Consider the following 12,247-nt stretch of genomic DNA (forward strand, 5'->3'; position numbering starts at 1 on the left):
GCTAGGGTGTTATGTGGTTGCTAGTGTTCAGTGTGCTAGGTTGGTGCTGGTGTGGTTGTGGTGTTAGGGTTCTAGGTTAGTGGTTGCAGGGTGTTAGTGTGTGGTGTTGTAGTGTTAGTGGTTGCTAGGTTAGTGGTTCTAGGTGTTAGTTTGGTGTAGGTTTTGTTGCAGTGTGGTTGCTAGGGGTTATGTGGTTGCAGGGTGTTCAGGTGGTTCTAGTGTTATTGTCATGTCATGTGTTTGTGGTAGTTTTAGTTTCAGGTGTGGTGTTTGTGCTAGGTTAGTGCTAGGGTTTATGTGTCTGTGTTATGGTTGCTGGTAGGTCAGGTAGGGTGTTCAAGGTGGTTGCTAGGGTGTTTTATGTGGTTGCTAGGGTGTTTTATGTGGTTGCTAGGGTGTTTTATGTGGTTGCTATGGTGTTCTAAGTGGTTGCTAGGTGGTTGCTAGGGTGTTTTATGTGGTTGCTATGGTATTCAAAGTGGTTGCTAGTGGTTGCTGTGTTAGGGGTTCAGTGTTCAGTGGTTGCTAGGGTTCAGTGGTTGCTAGGTTTCAGGGTGCTGTTAGTGGTTGCGTGTGGTTGCAGGGTTAGTGTTGCTAGGGTGTTTAGTGTTCTAGGTTTCAAGTGTTGCAGGGTTGGGTTTAGTGGTGCTAGGTTTATTGCTGGTGTTAGTGGTGCTAGGGTGTTCAGGTGTTCTAGGTGTTTTAGTGGTTGCTAGGTGTTCAAGTGTTCTAGGTGTTGCTAGGTTTTAGGGTTGCTAGGGTGTTTATTGGTTGCTAGTGTTCAAGTGGTTGCTAGGTTTTAGTGGTTGCTAGGGGTTTTAGGTGGTTGCTAGTGGTTGTTTGTGTTGCTAGGGGTTAGTGGTTGCTAGGTTTAGTGGTTGCTAGGTGGTGCTAGGGTTCATGTTGCAGGGTGCAGGTGGTTGCTAGTGTTTTATGTGGTTGCTAGGGTTCAAGTGTCTAGGTGTTCTAGGTGGTGCTAGGTGTTCAGTGGTTGCTAGGTGTTCAGTGTTGCTAGGTTTGTTTAGTGTTAGGTTAGGGTTCAGGTGGTTGCTAGGGTTTATGGTGCAGGTGTTTTGGTTGCTAGGGTTAGGGTTGCTAGGGTGTCAGGTGGTTGCTAGGGTGTTTTATTGGTGTAGGTTAGGTTCTAGGTGGTTGCTAGGTTTCATGTTCAGGGTTGGTGCTAGGTGTTCCAGTGGTGCTAGGTGTTAGTGTGCTAGGGTTCTGGGTTTGGTTGCTAGGGTGTTTTATGTGGTTGCTAGGGTGTTCAAGGTGGTTGCTAGGGTGTTTTATGTGGTTGCTAGGGTGTTCAAGGTGGTTGCTAGGGTGTGGTTTGATGTTTTTGCTAGGGTGTTCAAAGTGGTTGCTAGGGTGTTCCAGGTGGTTGCTAGGGTGTTTTATGTGGTTGCTATGGTTCTAAGTGGTTGCTAGGTGGTTGCTAGGGTGTTCCAGGTGGTTGCTAGGGTGTTTTATGTGGTTGCCATGGTGTTCAAAGTGGTTGCTAGGGTGTTCCAGGTGGTTGCTAGGGTGTTCAAAGTGGTTGCTAGGTGGTTGCTAGGGTGTTTATGTGGTTGCTAGGGTGTTTAAAGTGGTTGCTAGGGTGTTAGTGGTTGCTAGGTGGTTGCTAGGGTGTTTTATGTGGTTGCTAGGTGTTATGGTGCTGGTGTTCAAGGTGGTTGCTAGGGTGGTTTCTAGGTGTTGCTAGGGTGTTCTAGGTGGTTGCTAGGTGTTTATGTGAGTTTGCTAGGGTGTTCTATGCTAGGTGGTTGCTAGGGTGTTCCAAAGTGGTTGCTAGGTGGTTGCTAGGGTGTTCTAAGTGGTTGCTAGGGTGTTTTCAGTGGGTTGCTAGGGTGTTCAAAGTGGTTGCTAGGTGGTTGCTAGGGTGTTCCAGGTGGTTGCTAGGGTGTTCAAAGTGGTTGCTAGGTGGTTGCTAGGGTGTTCTAAAGGGTTGCTAGGTGGTTGCTAGGGTGTTCTATAGTGGTTAGCATTAGGGTTTCAGGTGGTTGCTAGCGGTGTTCTTTCAAGGGTATTAGTCAGGTGTTGCTATGTCAAGGTTGGTTTGCTAGGGTGTTCTAAGTGTGCTAGGGTGTTTAAGTGGTTGCTAGTTGTCAAGTGGTTCCAGGTGGTTGCTAGGTTCAGGTGGTTGCTAGGATGTTCTAAAGGGTTGCTGGGTGGTTGCTAGTGTTAGGTCTAGTGGTTGCTAGTGTTCAAAGTGGTTGCTAGGTGGTTGCTAGGGTGTTCATTAGTTTCTGTGGTTGCTAGGGGCAGTGTTCAGGTGTTGCTAGGGTGTTCAAGTGGTTCTATGGTGGTTGCTAATTTGTGATGTGCAGGTGGTTGCTAGGGTGTTCTAAAGGGTTGCTAGGTGGTTGCTATGGTGTTCTAAAGGTTGCTATTATTCAGGGTTCAGGTTGCAGGTTAGTGCGTGTTCATTATGGGCTATCAGGGGATGCTAGGTGTTCAAGGGAGGCTATCAGTGGCTATGTTAGAAATGCATGTTCAGTAACAGGTATGCTAGGTTCGTGGTGCAGTGTTCTAGGGTCAGTAGTATGTATGCTATCTAGGGGTTCTGATGAATTCGAGAAGCACGCTAGCCTACCTGCGCTAATCCGGCGAACACTCTAAGCCAGCTGCACAAAAACTACTCAAACGTACAGGGTTGCCTTGGAAAAGAACAAGAAAATTTATGTGAAATACAGATCAACGTATTCTGTTGGAAATCAAAAACGAGCAAATTGTGATGCAATTACCTGGGGTACCTGGAACGTTTCTGGCCATTTTTGCTTTACTGGTGGCCGTATGGAATGTGATGGTGAAGGGCTACTGGATCTCAAGGAGCTTGACAGTGATGAACTGCCTTCTGGGGACTGGAGTAGGGGGGTAGCACAACTTATAGCATCTGGCAATGAAAACAAAAATCTATCATTATGCATATTGACTAAAATTGCGCCATAATTAATTAGATAAAACAATACGCTTTTTAATACACTCTTTAATTTGGTAGTGAAGTAGTAAATATACAGTACCTGCTCATTTCCATGCATTTAAATGTTTTCTGCACTGGATTGGTCGATTAACCTCTGCAATTTCCTGTTCTCTTATGTACTGCAAGTCATCTTTGCTTTCCACTCCCTGGTGTAAGATCGTTTCTTCTGGCACACTTGGCAGGACAGAAATGACTGCGTCCTTGATGCTCTCACTTATACCAGACATTCTGAAGGAAAGGAGTGGCTATTAGAGACAGACCAAACATGTTGTACACAGGCAAAGGGTAATAGTCAAGCAGGCTTGCATGTTCGAGGCAGAAATCATTTGAAATGGGGTTCTCTGAGCCCATCTTTAGGCAGTAAATCCCCTGATCAAAAAGGAAATCAGACTGGCATTTCTCTGTGACAAAGTAAACACAACTGTTGCAAACAAGAATCAGTTCTATCTTGCCAAAGACTAGTCCCTCATCATTCTTCTCAAAGACAACACACGTGGCTTTTTTGTAGCTTGTGCCTTTAACGGTGACATTGTGTACAGCCACAGAGCTACGTAGCTGGAGGCCTAAATAATCAACAGATCACAAATTCTTGAAGTTGTGTAATTTGCGAGCACACTGTTTAAAATGTGTGTGTGTTTACTCTCAAACCTAAGGGTCCAAGAGCGAATAAGAGGCCCAAAGCAAAGTATCAGTTCAGGATAGTCACGTATATGATGATTGTAACCCACCTAAAGGGTCACTTAGCAGTATCCCTTTTCCAGTTTCAAACATGTATTTTTATGATTAATATTATTATTATTGTTGTTATTATTATTTCTTAGTATCTATTCTCAGTACATTAATTATATTTTCTTATTTTATTCCTACTAAGACTATCAAACGAGCTTCCCTGTCCATAAGAATTAGGCGGTGAAAATAACTACAATGCGCTCTGACGCGTGACTAGATGACACACTCGCTCGCAATAACGCATTAGCTATGACACAGCCTCGTTATTTCTTATTATATTTTCTCAGTAAGTTAAATTAATTATATTTTCTTATTGTATTTTCTTATATGAGCTTTCGTGCAGGTTACCCGCGCTAACTATTGGTTGATTCAGTTCTCCAACAGCAATCCTTCTCTCATGTTATCACGACAAAGCTAGATAACATGGCTTAAAATTATTCATGTTCGAAGTGTTTTATCTGCTTTTTTACTGTCTGGTTAGCTTGCTACGATGACGCGTGACAAGATGACACTCGCTTTCAATCACGCCTTGGCTATTTACAAAACATCATATAGTAGCTAATATCATTATCTCAGATTTAAAAAAAACAAAAAAAAAACAAATGTGTGACACATTCAACCACCATTTTATTTTGGCTGGTTATTTATTTGAGAATACAGCGATGTCCTCTGGAAATGTAGATCCTACGCTGCTTATGTGCTCACTTCCAGTTCATAAAGGCTTGCTAGCTTGCTAAAGTGAACCAAATATGTTAGCTAGCTCGCTCGTTTGATAATGAGGATTGATAAACATAGTGGTCGTATAAACGCATTTAATTAAAAACTTTCACTAAATCTACATACCTTTATTGCCGCAACCGAATCTGTGCAGACAAGTCTTGCAGTGGAGAATATTGGATGAGGCACGAGTAACAAACGTCTTATTAGAGAAGTAGCGCGTCAGCTGCTGCAGTTCACACTTGTATTAGCGCTCCCTCTACTGGATAATTGTAGTAAATAGCAATTACCAGGGTTCATACACTTTTTCACCAATGATTTTCAATGACTTTTCCATGACTTCTCCACAACCTTTAACTGAATTTCCATGACCAAAACAAATGACTATCTCAGCGGGACGATTTAAAATGATTTATTGTAACAGCTCCAACTACCCTGTACCCTCCAACAGACCCTGAATGGTCTTGATATCTGGGTAGAGGAGCACAAAATGAAACTCAACCCAAAGAAATGTAAAGTTTTACATGTCACCCACATGAGGCATCCACCCGCCCTGCCGACTCTCTCCATTGAGCAGAACATCCTGGAAGTCTGTGACACTGTCAAGGTCCTGGGGGTCACCATCCAGAGTAATTTGCGTTGGGACAGTCAGGTGGTCCACCTGGTCCACCATGCTGACCTCAGAGAACAGGAAGCTTTTGCTCTGCGTCGCCTGAAGAAATTTGGTGTCCGAGACCCAGAACTGGTTTCCATCTACACAGGCTACGTACGCCCGGTGCTGGAGTACGCAGTCCCCGTCTGGCACAGTTCCCTGACTAAAGACCAGGCTAAAAGGCTGGAAAGCAGAAACGGGATTGTAAAACCATACTTGGCCAGAGGTACTCAGGGTACCCAGAGGCTCTCTGCATCTCGGATTGTGCACTCTATCAGAGAGACACACTCAACTGTGTCTTGGCTTTGCCAGAAAGCTGCTAAAGTCCAACTTCAGTGACTGGCTACCACCCCTCAGGGAGGAGCTCACAGGTCGTCAGACAAGGAACTCAAACAAACTGGCCATCCCAAGATGTCGAACTGAGAGATACAGGAGATCACCAATCCCCTATATGTGCAGACTCCTAAATGACAGCGGATTTTAAATTTAAATTTGGGATACGAGATTAGATCTCAGCTTAGATAATTGCAATATTTAAAATTTTTTGTCTACTTAGTATTGATGTTTTATTGTAACAGCAAAATAATTCAGTGTTTTTAATGACAACTGTCTTTATGAACCTGTAATAATGCTGAAAGGTCAATAAATAAATAAATAACACTAAGTAAAATTAGGTCTGCATCTGAAACATATGGTGCCTCTCTAAAACAAATAAACACCAGACAGACACACTTAGATACATTCTCTCATATTTTAATTCGAATAGTTTAACATTTTTGTCAATGTCTCAAACAGGGCTCGAACTTGCGACCATTTTGGTCGCATATGCTCCCGAAATTTAATCTGTGCGACCTCGAAATATAATTGGGAGCATTTGTGCGAGTGCAAATAATTGTTCTGGTACGACCTTTTTTTTTTTTTCTTTTTACACTCTAACGTCTCTACCTCTGTACATTCGCTAGTTAGAACACTCAGCATGTCCCTTGTGAGCTGACGGTGACCCTTCTAACCAATCGCGAGCTTGACATTCTTACCTTTAATGCTGATTTTAAATTGGTTAATATTAGCCTTCAATCACTCCCTTTCGCTGCACTCCACTGTCACGCGACACAGAGAGCTAACGCGTTAACTAATGTTACCTGAAGACAAAAGTTTATGTTCACTTTATTAGCGTTATCGAAAGCTGAAAAGTTGAAGCGGACGTTTTGTGTAGCGACCCGGTTGGAACAGCTAATTTCTCCGATGCAGTTTACTGGCGGTTGATTTAATTAGCGGTATTAATGTCACGAGAAGCGCTTTGTCGTTTGAATGCATAACACGCAATTCCTTGAAGAGTCGACACATTTTATGCGTGACAGTTTAACTGTTACTTGTAAACCGTACTGTTATGTTGTCGTTTTTATCAATAAAAAATCTATTGCATATATTGTTGGTGCTCCTTACATTTCGGTGGGTGTTCCTAAGTTTTTGAAGTTGGGAGCACCAGTGCTACCAAGTAAAAAAGTTAATTTCGAGCCCTGATATATTATTGAAGCTGCACTTCCTTGGCATATTGTCGGCACAGTAGGGCCTACGTTTACTAACTGCTACATCAGCAGAGGCGTGCCTGTAAACAGACTGAGCCGGACCGAATTAACTTCTCACATCACGAAAATACCGCGAAGGTTACGTGCCAATTTACGTTTTATTAGGCTACTATACATACTATTTTTATGATTGGATTAATTAGTAATTATATTTGATGCAACTTTAGCTATATTTCCATTACTTTTCCAAAACCTTTGAAAAAATATTATTTTCCATAACTTTTCCAGGGCCTGGAAATTGCATTTTAAATTTCAATGACTTTTCCAGGTTTTTCATGACCGTACGAACCCTGAATTACAACGTTCAAGCAGACAAGTACAGATAAATAATCATCGTTTTTTTTTGTTTATTATATAATATATATTAATATATTATAGATATATCGGTCAGGCTCTAGTACATAATCTGCAGAAATGGGTGCTTTTACTGAAGTTTTCACTAAAGCCACTCTGTGATCCCATATTATCTCCAGCTATGGCACACAATGTACCTCGGTACACATGTCCATCAGGTTAGACTATACCATTTAAATCAAAGTAGCGGATTTACTGCCTTCTGGGGACTGGAGTAGGGGGGTAGCACAACTTATAGCATCGGGCAATGAAAACAAAAATCTATCATTATGCATGTTGACTAAAATTATGCCATAATTAATTAGATAAAACAATAAGCTTTTTAATACACTCTTTAATTTGGTAGTGAAGTAGTAAATATACAGTACCTGCTCATTTCCATGCATTTAAATGTTTTCTGCACTGGATTGGTCGATTAACCTCTGCAATTTCCTGTTCTCTTATGTACTGCAAGTCATCTTTGCTTTCCACTCCCTGGTGTAAGATCGTTTCTTCTGGCACACTTGGCAGGACAGAAATGACTGCGTCCTTGATGCTCTCACTTATACCAGACATTCTGAAGGAAAGGAGTGGCTATTAGAGACAGACCAAACATGTTGTACACAGGCAAAGGGTAATAGTCAAGCAGGCTTGCATGTTCGAGGCAGAAATAATTTGAAATGGGGTTCTCTGAGCCCATATTTAGGCAGTAAATCCCCTGATCAAAAAAGAAATCAGACTGGCATTTCTCTGTGACAAAGTAAACACAACTGTTGCAAACAAGAATCAGTTCTATCTTGCCAAAGACTAGTCCCTCATCATTCTTCTCAAAGACAACACACGTGGCTTTTTTATAGCTTGTGTCTTTAACGGTGACATTGTGTACAGCCACAGAGCTACGTAGCTGGAGGCCTAAATAATCAACAGATCACAAATTCTTGAAGTTGTGCAATTTGCGAGCACACTGTTTAAAATGTGTGTGTGTTTACTCTCAAACCTAAGGGTCCAAGAGCGAATAAGAGGCCCAAAGCAAAGTATCAGTTCAGGACAGTCACGTATATGATGATTGTAACCCACCTAAAGGGTCACTTAGCAGTAGGTAAATATTTTCAGGTTAAAGCTAGGTTCGTAAGGAGAGGTTATGAATGAAGAGATGGACACAATGAACAACCGGAGCCAGCAAAATGGTTAGAACTGTATTAAAGAAAACGTAATGACAATATGTAAAGCTTATCACATTCAAACACATTCATTTGTCTTCATATCAATGTCCTGAGCGTTGTAACTGTATTCACTGTCCATTCAGTTCTGAATGTCTTCTGTTCAGTCTGGTTCAGTTCAATTGGTCAAGTTCAATTTAGTTAGTTTCAAGTCAGTTTTGTTGGTTGGGTGCACCCTTTTTACAAAAAATAAAGTATCAAATAAAATTGTGTAATTTCTCAATCACAATCCTACCACACCAGAGTGGGGTTGGGAGAAACAAGGGGTATCAGGGGGTTCTTCCTCAATGGATGAAGATGAATCAAGTTGATCAAGCTGGTCGGCTCGCCATCTCCCTCGTCAGGGAGAGAATCCTAGGTTCACAGGTTTCTTCTCAGGTATCCAAAAAACCCAGCCTGTATGACAACAACTGAATACTTTTCTCAATCTTAGTTTTTTTCTTTAAGGCATCATTGTAACCTCAAAAGTGTAAAAGTGTTACTAATAAAGCAAACAGTACACTTTATAAATGGTTCAACTGTACAGTTTCATTTTATCAAATATTCTATCACTCTTTTAACCATTAATCATGAATTATGAGCAAGGTATTTTCCATGTAACTATAGCAAATAATTTTTTGAACCATGAACTCAATATAAATACATGGCAATAAACCCTTAACAATCAAGTAAATCATTAGTTGATTGTAAAATCATTTAAATGCATGTGAACTAACCCTCTTGCACTGTCATGCACAATAGAAGATATGGCTACATCATATACCCAAATGTAGCGCACTTGCTAAGCGCTAGTGCATGGTTTCTAACAGTACTGCAGTAGCTAACTTCATTTAAGTGCATAGGCTCAACTAATAGCCACCTTGAACGAGCTATAGCCTACATAAATTAACACAAGGTTATAACCAAGCGGCCAAAACCAGACTTCGTTTTTGAAGCTCATTTCCTGGTGTTGTAGTTCCTGGTTGCTCACTAGCGCCACTACGGATGGCTCCAGTATAGGTGTTTTCATATCCGGTTTCCATGTAAGTCTACGGTACAAATGCAATAAAAATACAAAGCCACTAATTTTTTCTCACAAGAACAAATAGTCATAATAGGTGTATTTTATTCGTCTTATGACTGTCCATGGGTCTATTTTATGATTTATTGCATCATTTGGGCACAGGGCCAATATTTGTTCTGGACCAATGAGGTACAGCTTGCGTCACTTCCGGATTACTTCGGAGGACTATGCTACAGTAGGGGCCACAGTCTATGGTCACTGGGGTGGGCGGTGGCGCTTCTTGGCCTTGCCATTGCGGCTCCGGCTACGGTCCGCCTGTGCTAAGTCTGAAAATGCAGGCATCCCATTTCGTGGTGATTTCATTATGGCGTGTGCTATTTACAGCTGCACTAGACGACCATAAAATAATCCTCCTCTTAAGTTTTTCGGTAGCCGAGTCATTTTTACTATTTCCTTTAGCCTACTTAACCAAATAATTAGTTGGCAGAAAGCGTAATCAGCTTGCTATATTTGGTAGTCCAGTAGTAGCCTATGCTAAAACAGTTCGCAACTTCGGCTACCAAGCCATTTGACTAGCTAGCTAACCTTAACCGGCAAACATTCAATCTGTCAGACGTGTTTGGCGGCTTGTCAGTCGTGTACATTCCGTAAATGTCTACCTGGGCCATGCTTCAAGCATGTGACGAAGCTACTATAATCCCGATTTTGGGATAAACACTTTTTCAGTTTCACGAAGCGAATTAAGAGTCTCAAGGTTCATTTGCTGAAATCACACACACAGAATTTAACGAAATTAACCATCTTGGCATTTAGAAAGGAATATGTTTTTAGCATTTAAGAGACCGACAAGCTAGGCATTTAAGACAGTGGTTCTCAGAATCGGTCCTGGGGGCTCCTTGCGTATATTGGCTTTTCTCCATTGGTTTTGATGATTTACAAGAAAAAAACGATAGCCTAATAATAATTAGAAATTCAACGTAGGCTACATTATTTTTGTCTTCATGCACCAGGTGGAAAACTTGCTGTACAAAGTGCGTTGTCATATTTACACGCCTGCAGATCAGTTATTAAAATACTTGGTAGATTTGTTAATAACCGCTGACAGTGTTAATTTTTATTCGGTAGAAAGTGATTTGCGAACGATCGGTCAGCTAGCGTCACCCAGCAAGTGAACACCACAAACGGCGATGGAGTAGCTAGTAGTAGCAGTTACTGGCTCATTAACTGACTGGCGAAAACCTACGACGATAACTTGCTCGGTTAACAGCAGATCTACCAGACAGTTATACGAAAATTAGCCTAGTCAAATCACCAGTAGCCTACACATCTCCGATTGATTGACCATCAGTGTAGTCAATGTTCTTCCCCTGTGGTTCATATTGCTAATGTGTGAGCTAACCACGGATAGCCTACCTAGCTCACTGGCAAGCTGATATGCTAGTTAAGCATATTCGTTTTGCTGAGAAACATGAATTGAAGATAACTGAACATAGCCTAATTGTATTTTTAATGTCATACATATAACGTGATTACATGACAGTACAGTCACGGATGGAAATTAAACTCCGTAAACATCTGATAATATATTTTAAAACATAACGGCAGACAGTCAGCTAGCCTCGTTCAGGTTGATGGGCTTTTCCGCACCGGACTGTCAATCAAATTGTAAAAATCACAGAGCGGCTTTTAAACTCTGTGGTTTTGGCTCCAACTCCAAAATGGCCGCGCCCGCCATTGAGCTTCAAAACGTATTTTCGGAGACCCACGGAGAGTCAATGGGTGACGTCACAGTAGCTTTGTCCATATTTTTTACAGTCTCTGGTTATAACAAGGCACATTCATACACATGTTACATAGCACATTCATACACGTATGATACAATAACAGTGCCATTCACGCTTTCAAATAGCAACATTCAACTTTATATGAGAGAAACTCAATAGCTATACATACCACGTGTGGCTAATGCTATTTTCAAGGAAACACGGAGTTAATAACACACGTGTTGCTGCTACAATGGCGATATTTTAGCTAAATTTCAAATTTAAACTCGCTGAAATCCCAAAGGAAGAAACTGAAGTGAGCAAACTGAAAAATATTAAACGCCACGTGTGGCTAATGCTATTTTCAAGGAAACACAGAGTCAATAGCACACGTGTTGCTGCTACAGTTACGATACTTTAGCAAATTTAACATTTAACTTACCAAGATCCCAAGGAAAGAGATTGAAGTGTGCGATCTGGAAAATATTTGGTCCGTGGGTCATTTAGGGAGCTACTCTTTAGGTTTACTGCTTAAATTAACGATTATGATTTTTTACTTCTAATCGTCTTTTTCTTTCTCCCGTTCTCCCCTCTTGCTGTGCGACAAACAGTCTCAACCAAGTCCCTGGGAGTGGGCGGGGCTAACTATTTTCCAGAATGATCTTAAGACATTACTGCCTGTTACAGCCAATAAAACTAATTAGGGATTCAAAACAAGTCCTCCTTAATGTCATACATAACTGATTACATGACAGTAAGTCACGGTGGGAAATTCTCCCAAACATCTGATAATATTTTAAAACATAACGGAGACAGTCAGCTAGCCTCGTTAGGTTTATGGGCTTTTCCCCCCGGACTGTCAATCAAATTTTAAAAAACACAAGCGGCTTTTAAACTCTGTGGTTTTGGCTCCCAAATCCAAAATGGCCCCGCCCCCCATTGAGCTTCAAACTTTTTTTGGAGACCCCCGGAGAGTCAATGGGTGCGTCACAGTGCTTTTTCCATATTTTTTACAGTCTTTTTTTTTGGGGGGGACATTATCACTATGATAAAAAACAGTGCCATTCGCTTCAAAAGCAACATTCAACTTTATATGAGAGAAACCCCAATAGCTATACATACCACGTGTGGCTAATGCTATTTTCAAGGAAACACGGAGTTAATAACACACGTGTTGTGCTACAATGGCGAATATTTTAGCTAAATTTCAAATTTAAACTCGCTGAAATCCCAAAGGAAGAAACTGAAGTAAAAGAAAAAAAAT

At 41.2% G+C, this 12,247-nt stretch overlaps 1 long non-coding RNA gene across 1 annotated transcript; it reads right to left on the bottom strand.

Moving 5' to 3' along the window:
• Window positions 1-2,648: 2,648 nt before the first annotated feature.
• LOC135246177 (uncharacterized) lies at window positions 2,649-11,698 on the bottom strand. Its single transcript, XR_010327535.1, has 4 exons — window positions 11,426-11,698; window positions 7,387-8,613; window positions 3,021-4,586; window positions 2,649-2,893 (listed from the first exon to the last, which is right to left on the bottom strand). It is a non-coding gene; the product is annotated as an uncharacterized LOC135246177 (long non-coding RNA).
• Between the last annotated feature and the right edge of the window lie 549 nt (window positions 11,699-12,247).

Source organism: Anguilla rostrata, unplaced genomic scaffold, assembly GCF_018555375.3.
Source record: "Anguilla rostrata isolate EN2019 unplaced genomic scaffold, ASM1855537v3 scaf0025, whole genome shotgun sequence".
Taxonomy (NCBI): domain Eukaryota; kingdom Metazoa; phylum Chordata; class Actinopteri; order Anguilliformes; family Anguillidae; genus Anguilla; species Anguilla rostrata.